Source organism: Leopardus geoffroyi, chromosome C1 (genome assembly GCF_018350155.1).
Source record: "Leopardus geoffroyi isolate Oge1 chromosome C1, O.geoffroyi_Oge1_pat1.0, whole genome shotgun sequence".
In the NCBI taxonomy this organism is placed as follows: Eukaryota; Metazoa; Chordata; class Mammalia; order Carnivora; family Felidae; genus Leopardus; species Leopardus geoffroyi.
In genome coordinates, this window is record NC_059328.1 from 64,822,053 (window position 1) to 64,839,160 (window position 17,108).

The 17,108-nt window shown below is 38.1% G+C and overlaps 1 protein-coding gene across 4 annotated transcripts in view; it reads left to right on the forward strand.

Moving 5' to 3' along the window:
* Positions 1 to 17,108, forward strand: part of AK5 (adenylate kinase 5) — a 262,841-nt gene that overhangs the window by 78,633 nt on the left and 167,100 nt on the right. The gene's annotated exons all lie outside the window — the stretch shown is intronic.

Genomic DNA, 17,108 nt, shown 5'->3' on the forward strand with positions numbered 1-17,108 from the left:
CTGGGTGGTCAGATGCAAACTGATCATGGTTCTAGTCCATTAATTAGCTATTGCCCTTGCACAAGTTACTGAAACTCTCAGGGCCTAGCTCTGACATTTGAAAACTAAATCTCCTAATACCTACCTCCGAGGTAGGTTATGGAAATTGATGAGAAAATGTAACTAAAACATTCAACACAGTGCCCAAAACAGAGAAAATACTACTCAGACATGACTATCATTATTTTTTTTTTTGCATTAAGTGTTTTATTTTAATAAAATACTTTGCAGTCTCCTTTTTTCCCCCCCAAAGCCCTTTGAAGATATAATTCCCTTGTCGTCTGGCTCCCATTATGTTTGGTTGCAATTTATTTTCTTTTTTTTAATTATTATTTATTTATTTATTTATTTATTTTTCAATATATGAAATTTATTGTCAAATTGGTTTCCATACAACACCCAGTGCTCATCCCAAAAGGTGCCCTCCTCAATACCCATCAGCCATACAGAGAAAGACAGATACCATATGTTTTCACTCTTATGTGAATCCTGAGAAACTTAACAGAAACCCATGGGGGAGGGGAAGGAAAAAAAAGACTATTATTATTATTTTGAAGGCATTGCCTCCTATACTGACCAGAAGTATTATTAGTCTTCATGCAACCACATACGCATGCTACTTTCACATCTTGACTCTTTTATTATATTGGATTTCTGACAAGAGAGAAATTCCTATTTTCCAGTGACATTTTTAAAGTCTCAGGAAGGTGGTTGCTGCAGTTCCTGTGAAATGATGAGCAGAAAATTGAACACAGCTTAACAGTCTGAAGAAGCATTGCCAAACCTATCACCCCCTACAAAAGCCCTTCAGAAGCTATTTTATAGGCTCTTGGTGTTGATTTTTCTCTCTTCTCTTTTCTTCTGATTTTTTTTTCACTGCCTTCATTGATTTCTCCCCCCTTTTCTCTCACTGACCACAGTCTTAGTAGATACCAAGAATGTTGGGTAGGGCAGCCACTTTCAGCTGTTGTTCATGCCTGTGTTATTAAAAAACCCTGCTCAATTTCTAATACATTCAAAGAAACCCCATGCTAGGGCAAAAGTGAAAAGGACTCCATGATAAATATGACATTAAGCACAACAGTGTGGTGTGGTGGGTCAAAGGCTGGCTTTGAAGTCACAAAGACCAGGGTTTGAATCCTGGCAAGTTTCTTAACCTCTCTAAGCCACGGTGTCTTTATCTCTAAAATGGGTATGGAGTTAACTGACTTGCAAGATTAATTAAGGATTAGAAATAATGTGAATAAAGCCCTCATATCACATGGGGGGTAAGTAAATAGTCATTAGTGTAATCCATAGTCCATGTCCCATAACACTTAGAAATTAATCTAACCAGGGGAACCTGGGTGGCTCAGTCGGTTAAGCGTCTGACTTCAGCTCAGGTCATGATCTCACAGTTCATGAGTTTGAGCCCTGCGTCAGGCACTGTGCTGAAAGCTCTGAGCCTGGAGCCTGCTTCAGATTCTGTGTCCCTCTCTTGCTCTGCCTCAGAGCCCTACTCAGGCTCTGTCTCTGTCTCTCTCAAGAATAAATAAACATTAAAACAAAATTTTTTAAATCAAGAAACAAATCTAGTCAAAATGTGTGGTAAACAATAATAATGAATAATAGCTTACATTTTTTCAGCACTTCATTGGGCTGAACGCAAAAATGTTTTCAGAAGAATGACTGGTGCCCAGTGATGAAGTCTCTTACATCACATGCTCAGTCATGTCTAAGGTATACCCAAAGTGATGGGTTCCATGGGAAAGCTAAAATCCACTTCTGAAAGCTACTCATTACTTGTCAACATGACTAAACTAGGAGACAACACCAACAGCCACTTATCTTAATGAAGACATTTTTTCAAAAGAAATGTCAACCACAAGTCTGTCTTGGCGGATGCATGCTATGTTATTTTCTGTCATTTTACTTCTTATCATTGGCAAGCGGAGCTGCCTGAAGGATGGGCAGCTTTTAAAGTTTCTAGCAAGAGGAAGAGAAATGGAGTCTATTTACTTCTGTTTTTAATTCTTTTTATGTAGAAATCTTATGCTTCCTCTTTCAAACAAGTAATATTTATGGAGAAATCGTGTGTGTGTCTGTGTGTGTGTGTGCATGTGCGCCCATGCGTGGGTGAGTGTTGGGGATTAGGGATGCAAACAACTATAAGAAGAAATAAAAGTCATCTATTATTCTGCAATCCAGAAACAACCACTGTTAACATTTTGGGTCTTTTCCATGCAATGTATTTCTATGGTATTTTGACAGTGTGGTAGCTGAAATCATATTGTAGCCTGCTTTAAAATTTTCTTTTAATTTGAAATTATATCATAAGCATGCTTGCAAGACATCTCTTGGGTAATTTACCCCCTCAAAGCCTCACTAGTAATGACCTAGTGATTCTACTTCACAGAATTGACATGAGGCCCAAATTAGAAAAACTGTGAGGGTCTTTGTAAGTCATTTCTAGAGCACACAAATGAAATTGTTATTTATTCTCATCCATATCTTGAGGAGTTAAAAGGCCCATATTTATTAAACATTTACAGAACACCCTATAGGTCACTCCGAGGATCCAGAAAAGACCCAACATAACTCCTGACCCCAGAGAGTTTATATTCTGGCCCCAGAGATGAAGCAAAAACGTGAAAACCTTAGAGAAAAGCAGAGAGTGAAACTCTCCTTTTGACTACAAGTAGAACCTTGCCTTAATTATTTAAAAACGGTTCTCAGATCTTGAATTTCCTTCTATCCTTGGCTCTTTCAATTTTAAAATGAGTCATACTTTAGAGAATTATTTTTTCTTACATAATTATAATTTTACTCATAATAATGTAATTTGCCAGTTGAATAGTAAAATTTCCAACCCTCTCCCTTAAAAAAATGAGGAGAAAAAAAACCCTATTTTTATAAACTCAGATCATTTATAATGATTGGTTTAAATTAAAACCAGTATTTTTATGGAGAAAAAATAAATCCCCTGAACTCAAGGGGAAAAAACGTTTTAAGAAAAAGAGAAAGAAAAGAATCATAAAATCAGAGAGCTCCTAAAGATTCTGTTGATTTATGTTGTAGAAAAAAAATTTTAACTATTTCTTTTGCCACAAGCATGTGAGGGATATTTTTGCATAATTATCATGTTACCATGGAAAATTCGTATATGTTTGGTTATGTCTGGAAGGTGGAATTAAGAATGATTTTTAATTTTTTCTTCTCTTTCTCTACAAAGTTTCCCACTATAATGTATATTCTGTTGATAATCTAAAAAAAAGAACATAAATGATTAAAAACTGCATATGCTTGATGATTAAAAATTATAGTAAGTCAGCCAGTTCAAATAAATCAGAAGTGGGAGAATTCAACTGAAATAAACAAATAGCAATGTGATACTTACAGGAAACCAATGAAATATTTTCCATAAGGGAAAAGTACATACTAAGCTTACTTGAACTCTGTAAAACTCTCCCCAGATAATCCACTAGCTTTACCTCACATTATTTATTTGGTTTATGGTATGTCAAACAACTGTCAAATATAGTGACAGTGTTTTTTTTTCTCCCTCCATGAAGTCTGCCAGGAATTATTGGATCCAAAGTTGTCCAAACTAAATAACTTTCAGAACCAGGAATTGAGTGAACAGACCAAGGGGTGGATCTTGGGTTAGCTAAGGTTCAGGGAGAAATTGGTCATGGGACCAAGTGCAGAGCGTAGCAAGATTTAGAGGAAGATGCAAAAATAGCATAGGAAAAAGGTTAAGTGTAGCAGTCAGCACAAGGAGAAAGAATTGGATTTTGTTAGGGTTCAGCCCCTGGAAGGCACTAGGTTGTTTGTCCAGTCATTAATTTAGTAAGTGTATTGTCACTGGTGAATAGATTGTAATTGAGTAGTAATTGCCTGAAAAGCAAGAGTCTTAAGTAAAAACAACATCTTAAGGCTGGTAGAGGAAGATGAGCCAAGGAAGGGGAAAGAAAGTGGCCAAAGATGTGGGCTAAAGGGGAATTGGGTGTCATAGGTGCTGGAGAGGAGTCAACTGTCCTAAGATGCTTCTGTGAGAAGTCAAGTAAGATGAGGACTGGAAAAAGCTTGTTTGTTTTAACAATTGGAAGGTAGTTTACGAATGGTATCGTCTATTGCTGGTTTGGTGGATTGACAGAGAGGGAGACACCAGATTGGAGTAGGTAGAGGAGTTAGTGGGAGGTGAGAAAATGGGGCTGGGGGGGCAGGTGTCGAAAACTGAAGACATTTGACTGTGAAGGAAAGGGAAAAAAAGTGAGAAAACAAAGCAGTAGTTAAGGAAAGAGTTTTTGGTTTGTGTGTTGCTTGGTTTTGGTTTTATATCACGCTGTTTTTATTTTAGGGAGGGGAGATGAGCATGCTTCAGTGGTGGTGAAAGGGACACAGTTGAAAGGAAGGCTCTGAATCTATGGATGTGAACAGCCAAATCTAAAGTTTAGAATAGACCAAAACCAGCAATTTAACTAATTTCAACAAATATATGTGAAGTCCGTATAGACCAGAGATTAAAAATCAACAAGATAAATTCTCTGCTTTTTAGAAGCTTCAGTTTGATAGAAACTCACTCATAGGAAGGATATTCAGGGCAAGAGACAGGAGGCCATGTAATTAATATCTGTCAAAACGAAGTTCAGAAGAAAATTACCAGAAAAATAAGAAAGATCAGTACAAGCCCACATGCCAATACAAACTCTGTCTTCTAGCCTGGTCTCCCTAACCTTCCCCAAACATGCCATCTCTGTTCTCCTTCCCAAGCTTTGCTCCTTTTGCTGACATTGCCCTTCTTCTAGTCTCCCTTTCAGGTCTTCTCTTTTCCCTCACTAGTTCACCTCTTTTCCCTGACTATCCCAGCCTGTATCAATCTCCTTTGCTTGTGAATTCCTTTACTCCTGAAACTTAACACACTTGTTTTCACACATTTTTCCTCTTAACTATTTTCCAAGAGGTGGTGCGGTATTAGGGGAAGGAACCAACTTTGGTTTCAAAGTGACGTGGGTCAAATCCAGCTTCTGTCACTTCCTGAGCAAGTCCTATGTCTAGTTTCTCCCATCTCCAGAATGGGGAGATAAATCTACCTTGGAAGGTTGCTATCAAGAGTAAGCAAAATAATATGTGTAAGGAAACTGAAACAGAGTTTGGGCTGTTGATTCAGACTCTGTGTTGAACTCTGGTTTCTACTGTGGCATCTGGGCAGAGTTACTTAACCTATCTGTGGAATAAAGTCCTCCTGTATAGAAAGGAATTCCTAACTGGTACCTGCCTTTCAGATAAAGTGTTAGAACAGCATGAGGCATATAGTAAGTGCTGTGTAAATGTTTGCTATTATTATTATTTTCTTTGCTGCCATATATTATTAGAGTAAAAAATAGTCTACCTATAATGTTTGCTCCTCACCCTCTAGCAATATCAACAATATTTCTAGTTTTCAGATAATTCTACTTCAGCGAGCACAATGTTTTAATTTTTAAAAATTTCTTTTGTGTTGTTTTTTTGTTACGTGTTCTTAAAAATGGAGTGTATTAGTGGCGCCTGGGTGGCTCAGTCAGTTAAGCATCAGACTTCGGCTCAGGTCATGATCTCATGGTTCATGAGTTCGAGCCCTGCGTTGGGCTCAGAGCCTGGAGCCTGCTTTGGATTCTGTCTCCCTCACTCTCTGCTCTTCCCCCACTCACGCTCTGTCTCTCTCTCTCAAAAATAAATAAACATTAAAATAATGTATTGTATTAGGTATGCTTCCCCATTTGTATTCAATACTTTAATAATTTAAAAGTACTAGAAGCTCTGGATCCAGTTCCAACATGTGGGGGCTGGGACAGGAGTTTCCCACAGCAACAAGCAGTGCTCCGACACCAGCTGAATGTCCTATAGTTCAACTCAATTCTGACAGTGTCTACCCAGAGATAGCATCAGATCCCACAGGGGAAGGGTTCAACCCCATAAGACTGTTCTCTGAACCCTCCTCTTCAGATGCTGCTGCCAAACCCAGGCTGTCACCTGTGCTTCTGACCCACAGGTTCAGATTGGAGGTTTCAACGTCCTCCACCTCCAGTTTGATTAATTTGCTAGAGAAGGTCACAGAACTCAGAGAAACATTTTAGTCACTAGACGACTGGCTTATTATAAAAGGGTGTAACTCACGAATAGCCAGATGGAAGAGATGCAAGGACAGGGTATGGGCAATGGTGGAGAGCCTTCATGCCCTCTTTGAGCACATCACTCTCCCCAAATCTCTGTGTTTGCTGACCTAGAAGCTCTCCACACCCTTTTCTTTTGGGTTTTTATGAAGGCTTCATGATGTAGGCATACTTGATTAAATCATAGACCGTCAGTGATTGAACTTAATAGCTAGCCCCTCTCCCCTCCTTGGAGGTTGGAGAGTGGGACTTGAAAGTTCCAACCCTCTGAACACTTTGTTGGTTTCTCTGGTGACCAGCCCTTATCCTGATGTCCAGCAGTCACCCATTTACAAAGCAAAAGATATCTTTATCCTTCTCATCACTGAGGAAATTCCAAGGGTTTTAGGAGCTCTGTTCTAGAAACAAATGACAACCACATATGTATTTCTTATTATAAATTACAGTATCACAGCTGCTGTTATCTGCCCCAGCATATAAAATGACCTAGAATATCACAACTCATGAGCTACTGAAAGACGACTATGGCATCAATCTGATTCCTCTTTTTAGATTGTACTTCCTTAGCCTATACATAAAAAAACAAAGGATTATAAATGATTAAAATAATAAAGCTATAAATTATGCAAATTACAAATCTTAAAAGTACCCCAACAGAAAACTTACTCTAGGCAGGACATTAACAGCCAATGCACAGAAAAAATTAAAATGATCAACAAATACATTATAAAACCTTTTTACTTCACTAGTCATCAGAAAAATCCAATCAATAATAAGACTCCATTTTTATGTGTCAAATTAAAAGAGATTATTTAAAGTGTAATATCTAGGGTCACCTGGGTGGCTCAGTTGATTAAGCGTCCTACTTCAGCTAAGGTCATGATCTCACAGCTCATGAGTTCGAGCCCTGTATCGGGCCCTGTGCTGACAGCTCAGAGCCTGAAGCCTGCTTCAATTTTGTGTCTCCCTCTCTTGCTGCCCCTTCTCACTCAGGCTCTGTCTCTCTCTCAAAAAATAAATAAACATCAAAAAAATTTTTTAATAAATTATAAGGTACAATATTTAGTGTTGGCTGGTATATAAATTGTTGCCACCTTGAAAAGCAGTTTGGCAACATATATTAAGAGCCTTGGCAATATGCCTACCTTTTGACCCAATAATTTTGCTCCTAGAAATCTGTCCTGATGAAATGACCATGGATAAGGATAAGTGTTTATGAGTAAGAATATTCATTAAAGATATATCCACTTCCTTGGTGATCTCAGCCACTCTTATGTCTATAAATTGTCTATATATTGCTGACTCCCAAATTTATATCTCCAAATTCAACTTCTTCCTTGAACTCTGGACTCTAATATCCAACTGCCCACTTGACATCTCCATTTGGGTGTCTAATAGCCATCTCAGACTTAACATGTACAACCTGACCTCCTGCTTCCTGATCACACAGTAACACATCCTCAACCCTACTCAACTCCAGCCTTCTCCATTTCAGTTGGTGGCACCTCTAACCTTCAATGGTAGATCTAGCCCAAAACTTTGTGATCTTTGACTCCTCACTAGTCTCACACTGCACATCATCTGTCAACTAATCCTATTGCCTCTTCCTTCAAAATATATCAAAAGCCTACTGCTTCTCAGGACCTCTGCCCCCCTAATCCAAGCCACACTGTCTCTCTCTTGGACTATCAGGATAGCCTCCTAACTGGCCTCTCTGCTTCCAACCTGGTCCCCTGCAGAAAAGTCACATAGCATCCCAAGGAAAAAAATTTTTAATGTTTACTTATTTTTGAGAGAGAGAGCATGCATGCATGAGTGGTAGGGGAGGGGTAGAGAGACAGTGACAGAAGATCCAAAGTGGGCTCCATTCTGACAGCAGAAAGCCAGATGCAGGGTTCGAACTCCTGGAACCACACCATCATGACCAGAACTGAAGTCAGATGCCTAATCGTCTGAGCCACCTAGGCACCCCCCAAGGAATCATTTTTAAAAGCTAATCAGGTTATGCCATTCCCTGTTCAGGACTTTCAACAGTATCTCATTTCAGAGTAGAAACCAGTCTTCGCCTTGGCCCACAAGGCCCTGTGTCTGTTGTGATAACCTGTTATCTCTCTGCCCTCATCCCTCCTCCTTTCCTCTTTGTTTATTCCACTTCACACACTGCCTCCCTGCTGTTCTGAGTCCTCCAGGCACAGCTGCAACCACAGGGCCTTGCTTTTGCCGTTCCTGGGGTGCTCCTCCCTGACACCCACACGGTTTGCTTCTTACCCCCTTCAAGTCTTTGCTCAGATGTTACCTTCTCATTGATATCTTATTTGACCCATGATTCAAAATTGTAGCTCCTTTTCACCACATTCCCTGTCTCTTTTACCTGCTATACTTTTCTCCAGGACCTTTTACATTTATTACCTTTTAATAATATCATTTAACTTATTTTATTCATTGTCTACTTCTCTCCATTTGATAGTAAGCTCCATGAAGGCAGAGGTAGATTTTTTTTTTTTTTTGGTTTGTTTTATTCATTCTATATCCCAATGCCTAGAATAATGCATGGTACATGGTAGGTGTTCAGTAAATATTTGTTGAATGAATTAATAAACTTACAAGAGCAAAAAAAGGAAATAAAGTCCTACAGTATGAAAACTATTAACTATAGCATGGTATATTTAAACAGTGAAATGTTTATGAACATTGTTATGTTTTAATTGTGTAAAATTAAAAACTATCTTAAAACATTTTTTTAATCTTGAAGGAAACATAGCAAAATCTTAACTCTACTTATTTCTAGGTGATAAATAATATTACAAGATATTTCTTTTATCTTTTATGTAACTCTCTTTTATTGCCAAATATCACACATAAACATTATTTTTATAAAGTTTTTTTCAGAAACCATGTAATGGAAATATGATCATTATCATCATAGCTACTATTACAGAGGCTATATGAACAGGTGCTGAGTCTTTTCTGGCATAACCAAGTTGTATAGTCAGATAGGTTTAGATCCTACTTAGTCTCTTTAAGCTTCCATTCATATGTCCATGAGCTAGGCTGACTGTGCCTCCAGAGAACCTCTCTGCAGATTAAATGTATGTAAAACATTTGGCTCAGTACCTAGCACATTGTAAGCCTTCGATCATTTGAACATACTATTGCTCTTTTGTCTTGTCATTATTTTTCTGCATCTGTTTAACAACCTATAACTGTAATATGGATAAGACAATTACATTGATATAGTTTAGGAATTTGCCCAAGTTCACATAGCAAGTGAGTGGCAGAGCCAGAATTCTGCTGTTGCTGCTTGACTGCTCCATGCTCTTTCTACCCCACCATTCTACCTCTACTCCAGGAAGAAAGATTGCCAACTTTTATTTTCACTGTGAGTACCAAGAAGTATGGTATTGAAGTTACCAGTACTCAGCTACTTTGTTTTTGACACTCTGCCTTGGATGAATGTGTGGACATAAACCATATGTCTTGGAGTTAAATTATCAGGACAGAATGTGTGGTTTTAACTTTGGACAATTTTCAGTTTAAAATCTCTCTACTCTTCAAAAGGTCAAGTCATGATGACAAGGAACTGCCACTGGACTAAAATGCTGGTAAATTACTCAGTGATTTAAAATTGGCTTTTAGCTTATATATTCTCTAAGCAGAGAACTTGGTGTTTTTAAAAAATTTCTCGAGGGGCGCCTGGGTGGCACAGTCGGTTAAGCGTCCGACTTGAGCCAGGTCACGATCTCGCGGTCCGTGAGTTCGAGCCCCGCGTCAGGCTCTGGCCTGATGGCTCAGAGCCTGGAGCCTGTTTCCGATTCTGTGTCTCCCTCTCTCTCTGCCCCTCCCCCGTTCATGCTCTGTCTCTCTCTGTCCCAAAAATAAATAAACGTTGAAAAAAAAAAAATTAAAAAAAAAAAATTTCTCGAGTAATTATAATTAATGCATAATAACCTTTACCCACCATTGTTAAATGTCAATGATCTATCTGTGAGTAGTATCATTAGAAATGCCAAGACTCTGCAATTACTTTCTATCGGTCTTTGGTTCCAAAATTAATTATTCTCAAGAGAACTTGTGAGGTGTATTATAGAGGGTTTTTTTTCTTCTGATTGAATAGTGTGATAGTTTAAGAGTTATACATATTTAAAGATAAATACATGTAACCCTATTTTAACAATTCAGCTCCATTTAACAATCAAAAGTGGTTATCCATCACTCCATTAACCTATACTATTTTCCTGTTCATACCAGGAAACCAAATGTTTGTTTTGCTTTGTTTAAAGTAATCTCTCCACCCAATGTGGGGCTTGAACTCATGACCCCTAGATCAAGGTTCACATGCTCTACAAGTTAAATATCCTTCCTAAAATTAGACAGCACATGATAAAACCAGATTTTAAACCAAGATCTAATTCCAAAAGTTGTTTGCTGTCTAATACACAGCCTCAGATTTATTCAAAAGAATATACATTTTAGCCAGATCTATTTTTAAAACAACAACCTAAATTAAAAAAAAAAAAAATTTTATGTTTATTTATTTTTGAGAGAGACAGAGACAGTGTGAGCAGTGAAGGGGCAGAGAGAGGGAAGCAGAACTGCAAGCAGGCTCCAGGCTCTGAGCTATCAGCACAGAGTTCGATGTGGGGCTCAAACTAATGAACTGTGAGGTCATGACCTGAGCCAAAGTCGGAGGCTTAACTGACTGAACCACCCAGGCAACCCAAAACAACAGTCTAAATTTTGAAGGGAATATTATATTAGTAAATTGTTTTTTCAATGAAAACAGATGCTACTTTTATTTTCTCTAATTTTCTTTTTCAAAGAAGTAATATGTACATCTCTCTTATTAGGTCACAGTCTCTCCCAAATTATTCAAGTTCATGCAATCTTCTGCTGTCATCCTAATCTGTTATCATACTTATAATCTTTCTATCTCCTGTATCAAGTAAACATGAGAATTAAAAAAAAAGAAGAAGAAGAAGAAAGAAAAAAACCATGAGGGGTGCCTGAGTGGCTCAACTGGTTGAACATCTAATTCTTGATTTGAGCTCAGGTCATGATCTCACAGTCATGAGATGGAGCCCCAAGTTGGCTTCTGTGCTGGGTGTGGAGCCTGCTTAAGATTCCCTTTCTCTGTCTCTCTGCCCCTCCCCTGCTCACACCCATTCTCTCTCCCTCTCTCTCTCTCTCTCTCTCTCTCTCTCTAAACCAATACAAAACAAAACATGAGAATTATGTTAATTTTGCCCTCTTCTATCTGTATTATCTGAAGACAAAATGATGGGACCATACAGCCTTTTGTATAATATGCAGTATATGAAAATGGTAAATGTGAATTGTTTAAAATAAGAATCTATAATATTAGAATTACTTGTATTACAAGGAAATAGTATTTTATTTCAGAAGCAATCATTACTTTTAAAAGGTAGTAAACATTTAAGTAGTTCCAAGAAGCAGTTTGACAAAAGCATTGAGGTTAATCATAAATTCTTAAAGGAAAATAGACAAGTTTTGGAGTTTAGAGCATAACCATGCTCTTACAAAAACGAAATCAAAAACAAAAACAAATTTGTAAAGCTACTGCCAGTTCCTGCCTTTTCCAATATGGCATTTACTATCGCAGTGAGATAGCAATTCTATCTTCCAAGAAAGCCATGTAATTTCCGTATATTGCTTTTCTTCCCAAAACAGCATCCCATGCTGTTGGGAGCAACTTTTCTCAGCAGCTTATTTCTGCCCTTACGGACTGAGGCTGAAGTGCCAGGAGTAGGTCACAGTGAGTCTGGGACTAGATCAGGCAGATGCCTTCTTCTGGGCCCTGGTTCTGCTCTACTGCTTCCCACCTGCTCACGCCTGTCCCAAGCAACGGGTACACAGCTTTTGTTTTCACACTTCACCGCCAGCCCTGTGGAGAATTCCAGCAGTGAGCTTGGCTGCCTGACACTTCTTCCCAGAAGTCACTGAAAGTGATTAAGCCCCAAATCTCAAAGCTGAAATGGAGCAGTTTCTACCTTTCAGCCTCTAACAAATCATCTTCTCCATGTGTCTCTCACAAACTCCCAGGCAACCTCACAGCCTTACAGGCTCTCTCAAAGTAAACTTTCACACCAAGCAGAAGAAATTGCAAACAGACCAGAGAGAATTTGGATGACAATTTGTTTTCCAACTTCACATCTGATAACTGTAAATAATCTAGTGTATCTTAATGAATGAGATTTTAAAAATTCAAATATGGATCAAGATTGTCAAAAGGGACAATGGAATGGGATAGAAATACTGAGTGACATTCCTCCTCTTGGTTATTCTACCATTTAGTACAGTCTCTTGTACGAAATGCCATGGATTATGGAAGGAAAGGAGTATTTTACCTCACCTGTGCAAGCTGTGAGATACAGACTCCATCCCTGGCCCAGTGCAGGTTAGCAGTGTGAGGCCAGTCCAGGCTCCAAGACCCTACCTCCCAGCTGGGCATTGCTTCAGGACAGCCCAGTGCCTCCCTAACCACTCAAGTACTTTTGGGATTATTCTGGCTGTCCACTATCCTGAAGTTAACACTGACTTCCATGCTTTGCTCTACAACTCCTTTCTAAAGTCTTCCTGTACCAGTTCTGCTTTTTATTTTTTTTTTTCTTTTAATCATCTAAGTGTGACTGGATATTACTTTTCATTGCCTGCTAATTTCCATCCCATGTGAACAAGAGAGGGTGTGGGCATGGAGAGATTATAAACATCCACACTCTCTTTCCATTCACATGTATTCACACAGTTGAGTGGCTTCTCTCTTGCAGTCAGAATTCTGCTTAGCTCTGATTCATGATAATGTGCTTTTATTCCTACCAATAGTTCTTGTGACCCAGAGCCCTTCTTGGAATTTAGAGCCTTCCAAGGACATATTTATGTGAAGTACTTTTTTTTTAATGTTTATTTATTTATTCTAGAGAGAGAGAGTACATGTAGGGGAGAGGCAGAAAGTGAGGTAGACAGAGAATCTCAAGCAGGCTCCACACTGTCAGTACGGAGCACTAGGCGGGGCTCAAACTCATGAACCATGAGATCATGACTTGAGCCAAAACCAAGATTCAGATGCTTAATGGACTGAGCCATTCAGGTGCCTCTGTGTGAATTACTTTAAAGGAACAGTCTTAGCTTGACTGGAGCTGGTTATCTAGTCTGTCTAGATAGGCAAGATGAAGCAGGGGCCCATCCTTACAATAACCCCCGAAGCCTAGAGACCTCCCGAAAGAATATTTTATAGTCCTGGGGTAGTGTTTAGGAAGGGGATTTCAAAGGAAATAACAGAAGCAACAAGTTTGGGAGTCAATTTGATGGTACTTTTAGGCCTACTAGTAAGTCCCTTTCTGTCTGGGGTCTCCTGATCTGGTTAATATTTTTTCTCATTGTTGTCTACCCCTCAGGCACTTGAGAATCTACTCTGAAGTGTGATTGCAAAAAATAATAGGTGCAGACCTATGTTCTGGTGGTAGTTCTGTCACCACCCACATGACACTGGAGCAGCTTACCTTCTTTTGGGGTCAGTTTGCTTCTCTGTAAAATAGAAATAATAATTCCTGCTCCACAAGGTTTTTAGGAGCATTTTAAAGGATACCTTGTGTAAGGAACTTAGCATTTAATAATGCATTTGATGCATGAAAGTCCTGCTCCATATTTAGGGTACAAGCTAGAGGGTAATGGAGGGGAAATTTTTCAGTTATCAAGTTCTGATACTTAGTAACACTCCTTGGGGAGATCCATTTTGGGAGAAGGAAGAAGGATCAAAGTGACAGAATTATGTGATTGAATTAGTCATACCCTCTCAGAAATGACCTGGGGAAGGAACATGTACACTCCTCCAAGAAAGCATGCCCTTGTTTGAACCTTTGTATATCTCACATCTGCTTTCGATTTCATTTATTGTTCCTATTCCTAATCCTTACTGATGCAGCATGCACTGTTAGCATTTGCTTGTCTTTGATAAATCACAAATAATAACCCACTCTCTTCATACATTTTTAGCAACTGACACTTACCAGATCTTGAATTCTACCAGTAGATTTTTTTTTAAATATGTTTCCTTTGAAATTGTGCAGTGAATTTTAGAAAAGTGCCTTTAAAAATTCTAAGAACAAAAATGGTCCAACATAGAGAGAAATGCATGTCATTTCCTCTTTCATAGTGACAGTGGTGAAAATGCAGGGACTTAGCCCAATCAATTGTGATAATGCTTCTTGTATGAGCACTTAAAATAAAAACCTAAAATAAAAAAAATAATAATAAGCACCAAACTTTAGACATCAAAAGACTTCCCACACCTTTTCTCCCATCTTCTTCATGGAAAAAAATTATCAAATATCAGCATTCTGGGGAATAAAAACAAAAGAGAATCCTTAACAAAAATGGTCTTGTGATAAAATCTCTCCATATACTATTCTGAAACAGAAGTATGACATTTTTAACACATTTAACTTACTAATGTCAAAGCCCCAATGTTTTGGAATGAGTTTCTGATCCTCCTTCTCTCTTTGAACCCCCAATATATCTTCCAAATCTCTTTACATATATAAAGACTCATATTTACTCATGCAAGAAGGGTAAAAGGAACTTTTGGAAGGCTTCTTACCACCTGAATGCCACTTAGATAAAAATCTTTAGCCACAATTTTCAAACATGCTTACATTCCTTTTTGTAAATAAAATGTAAATAGATAGAGTGTGTGTACCTACAAGATGAAAACATCATGTATGTGATTGAGTGCCCAATTCTTGTTCTTAGAATTTTGCCATGAGCACTTACCAATGAAAAATGCCATGTTAAAGCCATTTTAATTAAAAATAGAACTACCCTATGACCCAGCAATTGCACTACTAGGTATTTATCCAAGGAAATACAGATATGCTGTTTTGAAGGAGCACATGCACCCCCATGTTTATAGCAGCACTATCAACAATACCCAAAGTATGGAAAGAGCCCAAATGTCCATTGACAGATGAATGGATAAAGAAGATGTGGTATATATACATAATGGAGTATTACTTGGCAATCAAAAAGAATGAAATCTTGTCATTTGCAACTATGTGGATGAAACTAGAGGGTATTATGCTAAGCAAAGTTAGTTAGAGAAAGACAAATATCATATGACTTCACTCACATAAGGACTTTAAGATACAGAACAGATGAACATAAGGGAAGGAAAGCAAAAGTAATATAAAAACGGGGGGGGGGGCGGACAGAACATAAAAGACTCTTAAATACGGAGAACAAACAGAGGGTTACTGGAGGAATTGTGGGAATGTGGATGGGCTAAATGGGTAAGGGGCATTAAAGAATCTACTCCTGAAATCATTGTTGCACTATATGCTAACTTGGATGTAAATTAAAAAAATAAATTAAAAAAAAATAAAGTGAACTTAAATTAGGAACTGGAAAGAATAAATAAAAACCATTTTAGGGTTTCCCTGTATTCTATTGCAGGGATCTAATTTGCTTGGCCATTTTTTTATTTTTGGTGTTTAGTTTTCTAAATTGTTACCATTATAAAGATATATATAATAAGCCCTTTTGTTTATTCATGTCCACACCTTTAGTTATATCTTCAGAACTGGTTCCCGGTAGTAAAATTTCTGGTTCCTCCTTGAGAAGAATTCTGTCTTAACAGCTAGTATAATGTTAACCTAACATATCGTGACAAGTAAGATTTATTGAGTTAAAGAGTGAATAAATGAATAAATGTATGCTTGAATCCTTAGATCATTATTTAAGATTTGTGTACCCTCCAGAGCAAATCGTAAATGCTTTTGATGAAGCAAATATATTCTCTATTTTAAACACATTTTTTAAAGTTTATTTATTTTGAGAGAGAGAGTGAGAGCACACAGGAGCAGGGGATGGGCAGGGAAAGAGGGAAAGAGACAGAGAGCAGACTCCATGGAAAGCAGGCTCCATGCTGTCAGCACAGAGCCCATCATGGGGCTTGATCCCACAAACCCAAGATCATGACCTGAGCCAAAATCAAGAGCTGGATGCTCAACCGACTAAGCCACGCAGACACCCCAAATAATTCTCTATTTTAAAAGTAACTTCTCTGGGGCACCTGGGTGGCTCAGCTTGTTGAGCAACCGACTTTGGCTGTAGTCATGATCTGGTGGTTTGTGAGTTCAAACCCCACAGTGGGCTCGCTGCTGTCAGCACAGAGCCCACTTCAAATCCTCTGTCCCCCTCTCTCTCCGACCCTCCCCCATTTGCACTCTCTCAAAAATAAATAAGCATTTAGAAAATAAAAGTACTTCTAAATCTTAAACATTACACTGTAGTGTTCTATTTTAAAATATTTTGAAGTCTATTTTAAAGTATTATTTTTAAATATTTTATTTTAAATATGGAGAACAAACTGAGGGTCATGGGAGGGATTGTGGGAAGGGGGATGGGCTAAATGAGTAAGGGGCACTAAGGAATCTACTCCTGAAATCATTGTTGCACTATATGGTAACTAATTTGGATATAAATTTAAAAAAATAAAAAAATAAAACAAGTTAATAAAAAATAAATAAAAATATTTTTATTTTAAAAAGTTTATTTTATTTTTATTATTTTTTTTTATTTTTTTATTTTTTCAATATATGAAATTTATTGTCAAATTGGTTTCCATACAACACCCAGTGCTCATCCCAAAAGGTGCCCTCCTCAATACCCATCACCCACCCTCCTCTCCCTCCCACCCCCCATCAACGCTCAGTTTGTTCTCAGTTTTTAACAGTCTCCTATGCTTTGGCTCTCTCCCACTCTAACCTCTTTTTTTTTTTTTCCTTCCCCTCCCCCATGGGTTTCTGTTAAGTTTCTCAGGATCCACATAAGAGTGAAACCATATGGTATCTGTCTTTCTCTGTATGGCTTATTTCACTTAGCATCACACTCTCCAGTTCCATCCACGTTGCTACAAAAGGCCAT